This window comes from Cryptomeria japonica, chromosome 8 (assembly GCF_030272615.1).
Source record: "Cryptomeria japonica chromosome 8, Sugi_1.0, whole genome shotgun sequence".
In the NCBI taxonomy this organism is placed as follows: domain Eukaryota; kingdom Viridiplantae; phylum Streptophyta; class Pinopsida; order Cupressales; family Cupressaceae; genus Cryptomeria; species Cryptomeria japonica.
In genome coordinates this window covers 404,560,504-404,573,306 of record NC_081412.1, presented here as the reverse complement: position 1 = coordinate 404,573,306, position 12,803 = coordinate 404,560,504, and positions in this window count along the sequence as shown.

Sequence of the window (12,803 nt, the reverse complement as noted above, 5' to 3'; positions counted from 1 at the left end):
AATCTATATTTATTCATTCTTTTGCAGCAGAGTTCTGACTGACAAGCACTTGAGAGATTTACTTTGGCTAAGAAAGCCGCTTTTGACCAGATTATTGAAACACAGAAGAGGAAGATTGAAGAAAAACTTATTCTTATTGAAAATTCTTTGAAAGAATGTACTAACATCTACAGGGTCTATTATAATATAGAAATTCTTACAACAAATGTATATAACAGGTTAAAGGAGCTACATGAAAAGACTGCTAATATTTCTAATTCTTTTGATGGGCTAACTTCACTCACTACATCCATTGATGAATAAATTTTATCTTTGGAGAACCAAATTTTTGCTTTTGAAAAAGAGAGAGACTAGATCATTCAAAGAGCAAGGAGTCTCAGAGGTTTGGTGAGTCCAATATTGCACTCAATTGGTGTACATAAGAGGGAATGTATGGATATGCTTGCAAAGTCCACACCGACATAAGTCACTGAGAAATAAACACTTGCACACTTACTGAATGGACTTGTATCCATATCTGAAACTTTCAAAACCAGTTGGGATACATATTTACAGTTGCTAGAGAAAGCTTATCTGGAAATATTAAAATCGGTCAAGCTCCGGTAAAGTAATTTGTATTTATTCATTCTTTTGCAACAGATTTCTGACCGACAAGCACTTGAGAGATTTACTTTGGCTAAGAAAGCTACTTTTGACCAGATTATTGAAATAGAGAAGAGGAAGATTGAAGAAAAACTTATTTTTATTGAAAATTCTTTGAAACAGTGTACTAACATCTACAAGGTTTGTTGTAATATAGAAATTATTACAACAAATGTAGATAACAGGTTAAAGGAGCTACATGAAAAGACTGCTAATATTGCTAATTCTTTTGATGGACTAACTTCACTCACTACATCCATTGATGGACAAATTTTGTGTTTGGAGAACCAAATTTTTGCTTTTGAAAGAGAGAGAGATAAGATCATTCAAAGAGAAAGGAGTCTCAGAGGTTTGGTGAGTCCAAGATTGGATTCACTTAGTGTACATAAGAGGGAATGTATGGATATGCTCTCAAAGCCCACACTGACATAAGTCACTGAGAAAGAAACACTTGCACACTTACTGAATAGACTTGTATCTATATCTGAAACTTTCAAAACCGTATAGGATACATATTTACAATTGCTAGAGAAAGCTTATCCAAAAATCTTGAAATTGGTCATGCTCCAGTAAAGTAATATGTATTTATTCTTTCTTTTGCAGTAGATTTTTGATCGACAAGCACTTGAGAGATTTACTTTGGCTAAGAAAGCCACTTCTGACTAGATTATTGAAACATAGAAGAGGAAGATTGAAGAAAAACTTATTCTTATTGAAAATTCTTTGAAACAGTGTACTAACATCTATAGGGCCTGTTGTAGTATAGAAATTCTTACAGCTAATGTAGATAACACGTTAAAGGAGCTACATGAAAAGACTGCTAATATTGCTAATTCTTTTGATGGACTAATTTCACTCACTACACCATTGATGGACAGATTTTGTCTTTGGAGAACCAAATTTTTGCTTTTGAAAGAGACACAAGATCATTCAAAGAGCAAGGAGTCTTAGAGGTTTGGTGATTCCAAGATTGGATTCACTTGGTGTACATAAGAGGGAATGTATGGATATGCTTGCAAAGCCCACACCGACATAAGTCACTGAGAAAGAAACATTTGCACACTTACTGAATGAACTTGTATCCATATATGAAACTTTCAAAACTGGCTGGGATACATATTTACAGTTGCTAGAGAAAGCTTATCAGGAAATATTGAAATTGGTGAAGCTCCAGTAAAGTAATCTATATTTATTCATTCTTTTGCAGCGGATTTCTGACTGACAAGCACTTGAGAGATTTACTTCGGCTAAGAAAGCCGCTTTTGACTAGATTATTGAAACAAAGAAAAGGAAAATTGAAGAAAAACTTATAGTTATTGAAAATTCTTTGAAACAGTGTACTAACATCTACAAGGTCTGTTGTAATATAGAAATTCTTGCAACAAATGTAGATAACAGGTTAAAGGAGCTACATGAAAAAACTGCTAATATTGCTAATTCTTTTGATGGACTAACTTCACTTACTATATCCATTGATGGACAAATTTTGTCTTTGGAGAACCAATTTTTTTATTTTGAAAAAGAGAGAGACAAGATCATTCAAAGAGAAAGAAGTCTCAGAGGTTTGGTGATTCCATGATTGGATTCACTTGGTGTACATAAGAGGGAATGTATGGATATGCTTGCAATTCCCACACCGACATAAGTCACTGGGAAAGAAAAACTTGCACACTTACTGAATGGACTTGTATTCATATATGAAACTTTCAAAACCGGCTGGGATACATATTTACAGTTGCTAGAGAAATCTTATTCGGAAATCTTGAAATTGGTCAAGTTTTGGTAAAGTAATCCTTATTTATTCATTCTTTTGTAGCAGATTTCCAGCCAACAAGCACTTGATAGAATTACTTTGGCTAAGAAAGCTGCTTTTGACCAGATATTAAGAGGAAGATTGAAGAAAAACTTATTCTTATTGAAAATTCTTTGAAATAGTGTACTAACATCTAGAGGGTTTGTTGTAATATATAATATCTTACAGCAAATATAGATAACAGGTTAAAGGAGCTACATGAAAAGACTGTTAATATTGCTAATTATTTTGATGGACTAACTTCACTCACTACATCCTTTGATGGACAAATTTTGTCTTTGGAGAACAAAATTTTTTCTTTTGAAAAAGAGAGACAAGATCATTCAAAGAGCAAGGAGTCTCAGAGGTTTGGTGAGTCCAAGATTAGATTCACTTGGAGTACATAAGAGAGAATGTATGGATATACTTGCAAATCCCACACCGACATAAGTCCCCGAGAAAGAAACACTTGCACACTTACTAAATGGACTTGTATCCATATCCGAAACTTTCAAAAATGGCTGGGATACATATTTACAGTTGCTAGAGAAAGCTTTTCAACAAATCTTGAAATTGGTCAAGCTCTGGTAAAGTAATTTGTATTTATTCATTCTTTTGCAGCAAATTTCTGACTGACAAGCACTTGAGAGATTTACTTTGGCTAAGAAAGCTGCTTTTGACCAGATTATTGAAACAAAGAAGAGGAAGATTGAAGAAAAACTTATTCTTATTGAAAATTCTTTGAAATAGTGTACTAACATCTACAAGGTTTGTTATAATATAGAAATTCTTACAACAAATGTAGATAACAGGTTAAAGGAGCTACATGAAAAGACCGCTAATATTGCTAATTCTTTTGATGGACTAACTTCACTCACTACATCCATTGATGGACAAATTTTGTCTTTGGAGAACCAAATTTTTGCTTTTTAAAAAGAGAGAGACAAGATCATTCAAAGAGCAAGGAGTCTCAAAGGTTTGGTGAGTCCAAGATTGGATTCACTTGGTGTACATAAGAGGGAATGTATGGATATGCTTGCAAAGCCCACACCGACATAAGTCACTGAGAAAGAAACACTTGCACACTTACTGAATGGAATTGTATCCATATCTAAAACTTTTAAAATGAGTTGGGATACATATTTACAGTTGCTAGAGAAAACTTATCCGGAAATCTTGAAATTGGTCAAGCTCCGGTAAAGTAATCTGTATTTATTCATTCTTTTGCAGAATATTTTTGATCGACAAGCACTTGAGAGATTTAATTTGGCTAAGAAAGCCGCTTTTGACTAGATTATTGAAACAGAGAAGAGGAAGATTGAAGAAAAACTTATTCTTATTGTAAATTCCTTGAAACAGTGTACTAAAATCTACAGGGTTTGTTGTAATATAAAAATTCTTACAACAAATGTAGATAACAGGTTCAAGGAGCTACATGAAAAGAATGCTAATATTGCTAATTCTTTTGATGGACTAATTTCACTCACTACAACCATTGATGGACAAATTTTGTTTGCTTTTGAAAAAGAGAGAGACAAGATCATTCAAAGAGCAAGGAGTCTTAGAGGTTTGGTGAGTCCAAGATTGGATTCACTTGGTCTACATAAGAGGGAATGTATGGATATGCTTGCAAAGCCCATATCGACATAACTCACTGAGAAAAAAACACTTGCACACTTACTGAATGGACTTGTATCCATATCTGAAACTTTCAAAATTGGTTGGGATACATATTTACAGTTGCTAGAGAAAGCTTATCTGGAAATATTGAAATTGGTCAAGCTCCGGTAAAGTAATTTGTATTTATTCATTCTTTTGCAGTGGATTTCCAACTGACAAGCACTTGAGAGATTTACTTTGGCTAAGAAAGCCGCTTTTGACTAGATTATTGAAACATAGAAGAGGAAGATTCAAGAAAAACTTATTTTTATTGAAAATTCTTTGAAACAGTGTACTAACATCTACATGGTTTGTTGTAATATAGAAATTCTTACAACAAATGTAGATAATAGGTTAAAGGAGCTACATGAAAAGACTACTAATATTGCTAATTCTTTTGATGGACTAACTTCACTCACTACATCCATTGATGGACAAATTTTTTCTTCGGAGAACCAAATTTTTGCTTTTGAAAAAGAGAGAGACAAGATCATTCAAAGAGCAAGGAGTCTCAGAGGTTTGGTGAGTCCAAGATTGGATTCACTTGGTGTACATAAGAGGGGATGTACGGATATGCTTGCAAATCCCACACTGATATAAGTCACTGAGAAAGAAACACTTGCACACTTACTGAATGTATTTGTATCCATATCTGAAACTTTCAAAACCGACTGGGATACATATTTATAGTTGCTAGAGAAAGCTTATCTGGAAATATTTAAATTGGTCAAGCTCCGGTAAAGTAATCTATATTTATTCATTCTTTTGCAACATATTTCCGACCGACAAGAACTTGAGAGATTTACTTTGGCTAAGAAAGCCGCTTTTGACTAGATTATTGAAATAGACAAGAGGAAGATTGAAGAAAAACTTATTCTTATTGAAAATTCTTTGAAACAGTGTACTAACTCTGTTGTAATATAGAAATTCTTACAAAAATGTAGATAGCAGGTTAAAGGAGCTACATGAAAAGACTGCTAATATTGCTAATTCTTTTGATGGACTAACTTCACTCACTACATCCATTGATGGACAAATTTTGTCTTTGGAGATCCAATATTTTTGCTTTTGAAAAAGAGAGAGACAAGATCATTCAAACAACAAGGATTCTCAAAGGTTTGGTGAGTCCAAGATTGGATTCACTTGGTGTACATAAGAGGGAATGTATGGATATGCTTGCAAAACCCATACCGAAAAAAGTAACCGAGAAAGAAACACTTGCACACTTACTAAATGGACTTGTATCTATATCTGAAACTTTCAAAACTGGTTGGGATATATATTTACAATTGCTAGAGAAAGCTTATCCATAAATCTTGAAATTGGTCAAGCTCCGGTAAAGTAATTTGTATTTATTCATTCTTTTGCCATAGATTTCTGACCGACAAGCACTTGAGAGATTTACTTTGGCTAAGAAAGCCGCTTTTGACCAGATTATTGAAATAGAGAAGAGGAAGATTGAAGAAAAACTTATTCTTATTGAAAATTCTTTGAAACAATGTACTAACATCTAGAGGGTCTGTTGTAATATATAAATTCTTACAATAAATGTAGATAGCAGGTTAAAGGAGCTACATAAAAAGACTGTTAATATTGCTAATTCTTTTGATGGACTAACTTCACTCACTACATCCATTGATGGACAAATTATTTCACCGGTCTTTGGCATTGATGCCAAAGGGGGAGTATATATAATATGAAAAATATCAGATAAAATATTTTGCAACGTAGTCAATCATCTCAGGGGGAGCATGTTTCATATTTTAGTTGAACCGTTAGGGAATCCATTTTTCACATGAGTGTTGCCATCAATGCCAAAGGGGGAGATTGTTGGCAATTGAAAATCATTGGATTCATATGTTGTCATTGATGGCAACAAGATTATATAGAAGACATACACCGGCATTAGGAGGCATACACTGACAGATACCGACATTGGAGTATCTAGGGTTACAATCGACAACGACATCGATATCCAACACTTTAGTGAAGCCGACATTAGTCTAGGATCCAAAGGAAGTTTTATTTGTAAAATCATTTTGTAATTATTGTATTGGGCTGACATTGTATATCTTTTGTAATGTACTGTAAGACGACATAAGGCATATTGTTTGTAAAGGGTATATAAATCAGTTTGTTAGGTCATTATGATAGATGATGGAACATGATGGAATAGGAGAGTATATGACAAGGCAGTAGAACTGTGTAATGCGAAGGATATGTATGTAGATCATTTGTATGCAAATTTCATATCATGCAATGATCTGTAGATGTTTTGTAAAGAATTCTTGGAGGAAAGGAGATACCGATAGAAGTGTTCAGGGTTTATGAACCGATACAAAATAGAGCTATATTCGAAACTCTTTTTGGTATTGTAGATGCATTTTGTGAGTTCATTATTACTATTTTATCTAAGCATAATCTTGTAGTCAGTGAGACTCTTTTGTGTTGAGCAGTGTGCTCTAGGCAATGTGCCTTCTTGCATGTGTAGGCCCCCATACTATGTAATATCTTTTATATGGCCAGTGAATTGATATTGTGGGTCACAAATCCCACCGTGGTTTTTATCTTTGAGGTTTTCCATGTATAAATTTTGTGTGTTATGGTGTTCATTCATGTGGTTGGTTTCTTTACTTCAACTTATATGTTTCTTCATTTACCGGTTTATATGTGTATGTTATAAAAGGGTAAAACCATATGTTACCGACAGAACACTGATTCACCCCCCTCTCACTGTTCTTGGATTCTAACAGTAAATGCTCTAAATCAATGATGCAAAGTGATCTAAAGCATGAATGTAAATCAAATTGATGTAATGAAGCTCATACAAAGACATAGAAACAACATGAAACCATACCCAACCCCAAGGGAGAGGTACAAGCCAATCTTCAGTCGGTGATCTCCTATTACTTTCCTATATCTTCAAAAGTCCCCAATTGATGAAAGAATGATTGATGAATGCTTGATAGGTGTTGTTGAATGTTGTTGAAGACTTGAAAAGATCTACTCTTTTGTTACATAGAAGGCTCCTTGTGATCGCTAGCCCTTAGCCAAAAACTTTCAAGCCTTCAAATGAAGAAAGAGAGCTCTTATGCATGAAACCCTAGATCTTAATTTTGTCTTTAGGCCAACCTAGGATTTTAATTTCTCACCAATTTATTGGGGTTAAGAATTATAATATCATAGAATTATGCTCCCAAAATTTTGGGAAAAATGTCGCAGACCAGGTGCATAGTGCACCCAGTCGGACCAACTTTTCACCAAATTTTTAGGGATGTTAGATATGATGATATTAGAGTGAATCCCAAAGTTACAACTAATTCCAAGATGTTTTGATATGCAAAATTGGGCCTTAAAGGTCAAAATAGGACATAATTAGGGTTTATGATTAAATGATTTATTGAAGGAATAAAATGAAAAGGGGCACACTTAAGGTAAAGGGCCCAACTTTATAATGTGTTTAGTGATGAAATATGAATTTATATTTAATTAAATGCTTAAAGGAGATTATAAATGCAAAATGCAAAACATACTAAGGTGGGTACTAAACCAAGCGTGGAATTGTACCACCCTAGAAAGGGTGTAAAATTTATGACCCTACATCTGTACATATACATTTAGAAGCATAATAAACAATTCTTTCACAATTAAAGCATTTCAAGTGCAACTTACCTTTATACTTTCTATTTCCTCTCTTCAGTCTTCTCACAAAGTTTGCTTCAATCTCATCTAGGTTCTCACTTGTTTCCACTTCATCTCATGATATCATTAAAATGTTAAATGCAACTTCTCTCTATTAGGATTTTATATCTTCCATCTCTTAATTTCATAGGTAGACAACATTCTGATAAGCTAATCATTGAGTAGATATTCAGATTGTGACATTCTTCAATAACACACTTCTTTAGTTTATAGGGTTTGGTGAATGTAAACATGATCTTTCTGATAACATCATTTTCTTCTAGCACTCTGCCAATAGATCAGATAGCCTTTGTGGTGTCATTTACCCCATGTATGTAGCTCTCAACACTTTCATCATCAACCATTCTGAAACCTTCAAATTTCTGCTTCAAGTTCAAAAGTATAGCTTACCGAGTCTTTGGATCACCTTTATTTGCATAATTATTTTAGACTTCTTTAGCTTCCTTCAATCATTTAACCTTACCAAATACTTCATCACTTAGACAACTGATAAGTATTGTTCTGAATTTTTCATTTTTCTCCTGATCCTTAATTTCATCTGAAGTCAAAGGTCCATTCTGAGGTCATCTATAACGTGACTGAATAATCTCCCAGATTTCATTCTGCAATGTCTCCAAGTAAGATTCTATTCTTTCCTTCCAATAAAAAAGTTTGTTCCATCAAACATCAATGCTTTGGCATGAAATTCCTTTGCCATTTCAAAATATACCTCAATTGGTTAAGCTTTCTAAAGAGGAACCAACATTTTGATACTAATTTTTGAACACATGGCAAGACTGAGAGGGGAGAGAATCAATTTGAAACTTCAGAAAAAGTTATTAACAAACACCAATATTTTTACATGGAAAACCCAAACTGGGAAAAAAAATGGTGAGAATCAAACTCACAATATATGTAATAAGTGCTTACAACAATTTAGTCCATAGGCCAGGCAACTCACTACTTTGGAATTGCAGGCTAGGGCACACAACCTTAGAGCAAGATACAAAAGAGAGACTTGCATAGCTGAAGATCATTTCTTCAGGATAAGATAGAAAATACTTGTCTAGATATAATGATAATAAGAGGTTGAATTGTAAAAGACAATAACATCTATCAATATGCAAATAATAGTTTATAACTACTCATTTGATATAAATTCTATCTCAGTATTGTAACACATCCGACCCACTATATCATCTCAAACTCACATCACATTTGCATCATACTTGTCTTCATTTGATGTCATATCTCAAAATTACCACACACTATATCACACACATATCACACTTCATAACCCAACTGGTTCAAGTACATTATGTATCAACTAGATCAACAATAATCTCTATTAGGTTGGCCTAAAGAAGATGTAATGTGTATATGCATCATTGACCAAAAAAAATACATGTAGAAGGAAAAAGAGATGTGTGAAGCTTTACACCAAGTCAACACACCTCCAAAATATCACCAAAAAGACTTTACATGCAACTGTTCAGACCAAAACACATAAGATAATTCATTATATATCTTTTTTACCAAAAACACTTAATCTAGACCTAGAAATAAGATATGTGGATCACCACAAAAGTAGCATATCATGCTAGGAACATAATCCAATGATCCACAATGCCCATAGAGAACTAATAAGATGCAGAATGCAATATATTCCTTTGCAACATCTTAAGACTAGACAAAATCTATTCACAGACATAGATTGCTCTCATAGTAATCTGTCCAATTGAAAAACTAAAATGTAGGAAGATTGGTCCACCATAACCATTCTACTCCAATCCACAACTCTATTTGATACATATTTGATACAACCATACATTACTAGACAAAGATACCATTCACCAAATCAATTTCTGGACTAGGCAAAAAGACATTAGTCCTCTATAAACATAGAATATCATCAAAACTTACCATCCAAAACACTTACAAATAGTTAACATAGCATATCCACCCATTCATGAAAACACCACATCATTCTGCACAAAATTTGCATACAACTCTGCATCATATTACTTACGGATAGACATCCAGACCAATGATTAGGTACAACCAATATCAAAACCTTAACCAAAATATTGTATACACATAAGTAACATGACACTTTTGGACCAATAGTCGGACCACCAATAAGACCAGACACCAACTACTAGACCATCAATAAGTTTACCAACACCGACAACCAATACTCATATGTTTCAAATCAATGAAAACCAAGACTCATATGTGCAAAAATATCCTCCTTTGTCATTTATGGAAACAAAAATACTTATCCCCATGTAAAAAGCACCAAAACACTTCTCCCTATTTGACATCAAAGACAAACGACAACTCTTCTTGCCAAAACAAACTATACATATCCGTAACTCCCCTTAACAAAAATAATCATTTCAAAAACAAAAGAAAGACTTAATACAAATAGATTACTCAACCAATGTCCATGACACCATCATACATTATCGGATTAAATTTCTTTAAAACGTTTCTTAAGCTCCACAAGGGAAGATTCCCATGAACAAATAGAAACAAACAATCCTACTGTGACACTCACACTCAAGACACAAATTTACTGCAACATTAAAGATATCATCAGTCAACACACTTTGTTCCAAATTTTTAGCATTTGTTAGTATATGAGTAAATGAAGACAATTGCAACTCCATTGCATCTTTCAGATCACAAAATCAAACACTCATGTAACCATCTCTTTGTTTCTGTCATAGGAATAATTGAGAGTGAATATCACGAACCCTAGATCTTGTAGAACCATTACCATCTTTATAGATATCAAATGAATAAGCTAACTCATTAAGATGAGACTCGATAGAGTCTATCTCATCCTAAAATTTCTTTGTAGTAGAAAGAAATCTCAAGTAATAATGGTATAACCATGCAAAATTATAAATCATTTTTTTGAAATTGTCCAGATCAAGTTTAAGATTCTCAGGTGCCCTTACACACTTTTTTGTCATCTTTTTAGATATTTTCATTTTAGTACATGGTTCATCTGTAATGCCCGCCAAAATACCCCAAAGAATTAATCTAAAATCTACTAACAAAAGGGATTTTTTTTTAAAAAACAACCATTATTCTATGTCATCATTAACATACATCAATACAACATAAACTATTTGCAATTTATCATAAACCACATGAACATAACCATGAATCTACATTACACAAGCGAAATTAAAACATTAAGAACATCAAATTATCCCAATTATACTCTTGCAAACACATCCATTCCCTAGGGTATCTTAGCGTCACTACTTGACATCATTCTAACATGATACTTATCCATTTAGAACACCATATTTTTCTAACCATTTACTTCCCATGTAACTTTCATAACATTGACACATATGCATAATTAATTCACATATTACTTTCTATTTAAAATATATTAGATCCATTAAACCATCTCATCTAAATAATACCTATCTACTCAATAAGATCCAAGACAACTATTTTATTCTTCCTAGCATTCATTCCACAGATTAACAAAGAATAATACTATTTATCAAATACAAATGCAACACATATACATATAGGTTGTCTCATTTTTCTTCCACATATACTTAATAACTTCTATTTCATAAATAATATCCATTACATCAAGGAATAATCAAGGAACTTTTCCCTAATCTCCACATCAAGTCCTATTACAATATCATTTACAAATGCATAAAGATACTTGATACAAAGATACATACTCTCTTTTACATATACAAATAATTATGACGCAATTTTTTCTTTCCCATGTACATAGAAATTATCTCTAAAGAATAACCACATGAAGAATCCAAGAATTTGATCTACGCACACTAGCATCCAAGAAGAGAAATATCCTAAAGGAAGAAGGCATCAAACCACCTGACCATGTGGAACCAAATAGGAACCACCCCCCGTGCTAGGAGATGACATAGGGTTCCAACTCACACTTAGGACCTAAGTTGACACCTAACAACCAAAGGATACAACATGACTTCACAAGACTCCGAAATGAGAATACAACATCAAGATGCATCACATGGCTAAATCAAATAAATCAACTTCCAGAGGAGAAATAAACAACAAGGGCATATGGATAATGGACACATGTGGTCTAGGTAGAGTTTCATCACATGCTTTCCTCATGTAGAATCCATCTCAATCTTGGAGCCAATCAAGAGAGAATGGTACACCACTTCAGCGTTCTTCCCAATACAAGATCCCAAAACCACCTCCCTGGGCATTATGGGGACAAGCTCATAATCCTAAATTTTATTATCTTGATTAGGTGAATTCCTAATTACTTAAACCCACTAATCAATTATTATTAATTTTATCACTTGCATTTACAAAAAGAAAACTCTTCATGTGCTTCCAACCGGTCTAGACCCTGAACAAGCGGTCTATTCCTAATGACCCTAGTCCTACACATGAAAGAGCCCACTCCCCCAACAATGGACCATAACCATTGGGTAAAATACACATCCAAGGAACATAGAAAAACATAATGAAGGCTTACAAATGATATAGAAAAAATCATGACAAACTGAGCACAAACTGATCATAAAAGAACACATAGTCAAACACATAGAAGGAATCCTTCACCAAATCAACACAAAGGAAGAACCTATAATGAATGCCATCCATAAAAGAGATAAAAACCACATAAATTCCTCTATAGTGAGGCATATAATATCCCACTATAGTCATGCAATCAATCTCTCAACGACAAGGGTCTCTCCCTCTCGTCGGAGCCACATGTCGCATATGAACACCTCAACGGTAAGGCATGAATCCTATTACTAGAGCACAAGTAACATCATGAAGGATAAAAACACATAAAGTTAAACTTTGATAATTTCAATATAGAATTAACATGGGTAAGTGCACAAAGATGGTGTGCAAAAAGGGGGGTATAAGTGGACACTTTTTTTTTCTTTCTAGAAATCAGGTAAACTTGAACTTGGAGGAGAAAGTTGAGAGCCATTCACTCAAGATATGAAGATACTCAAAGAAAAAATATTTTAGT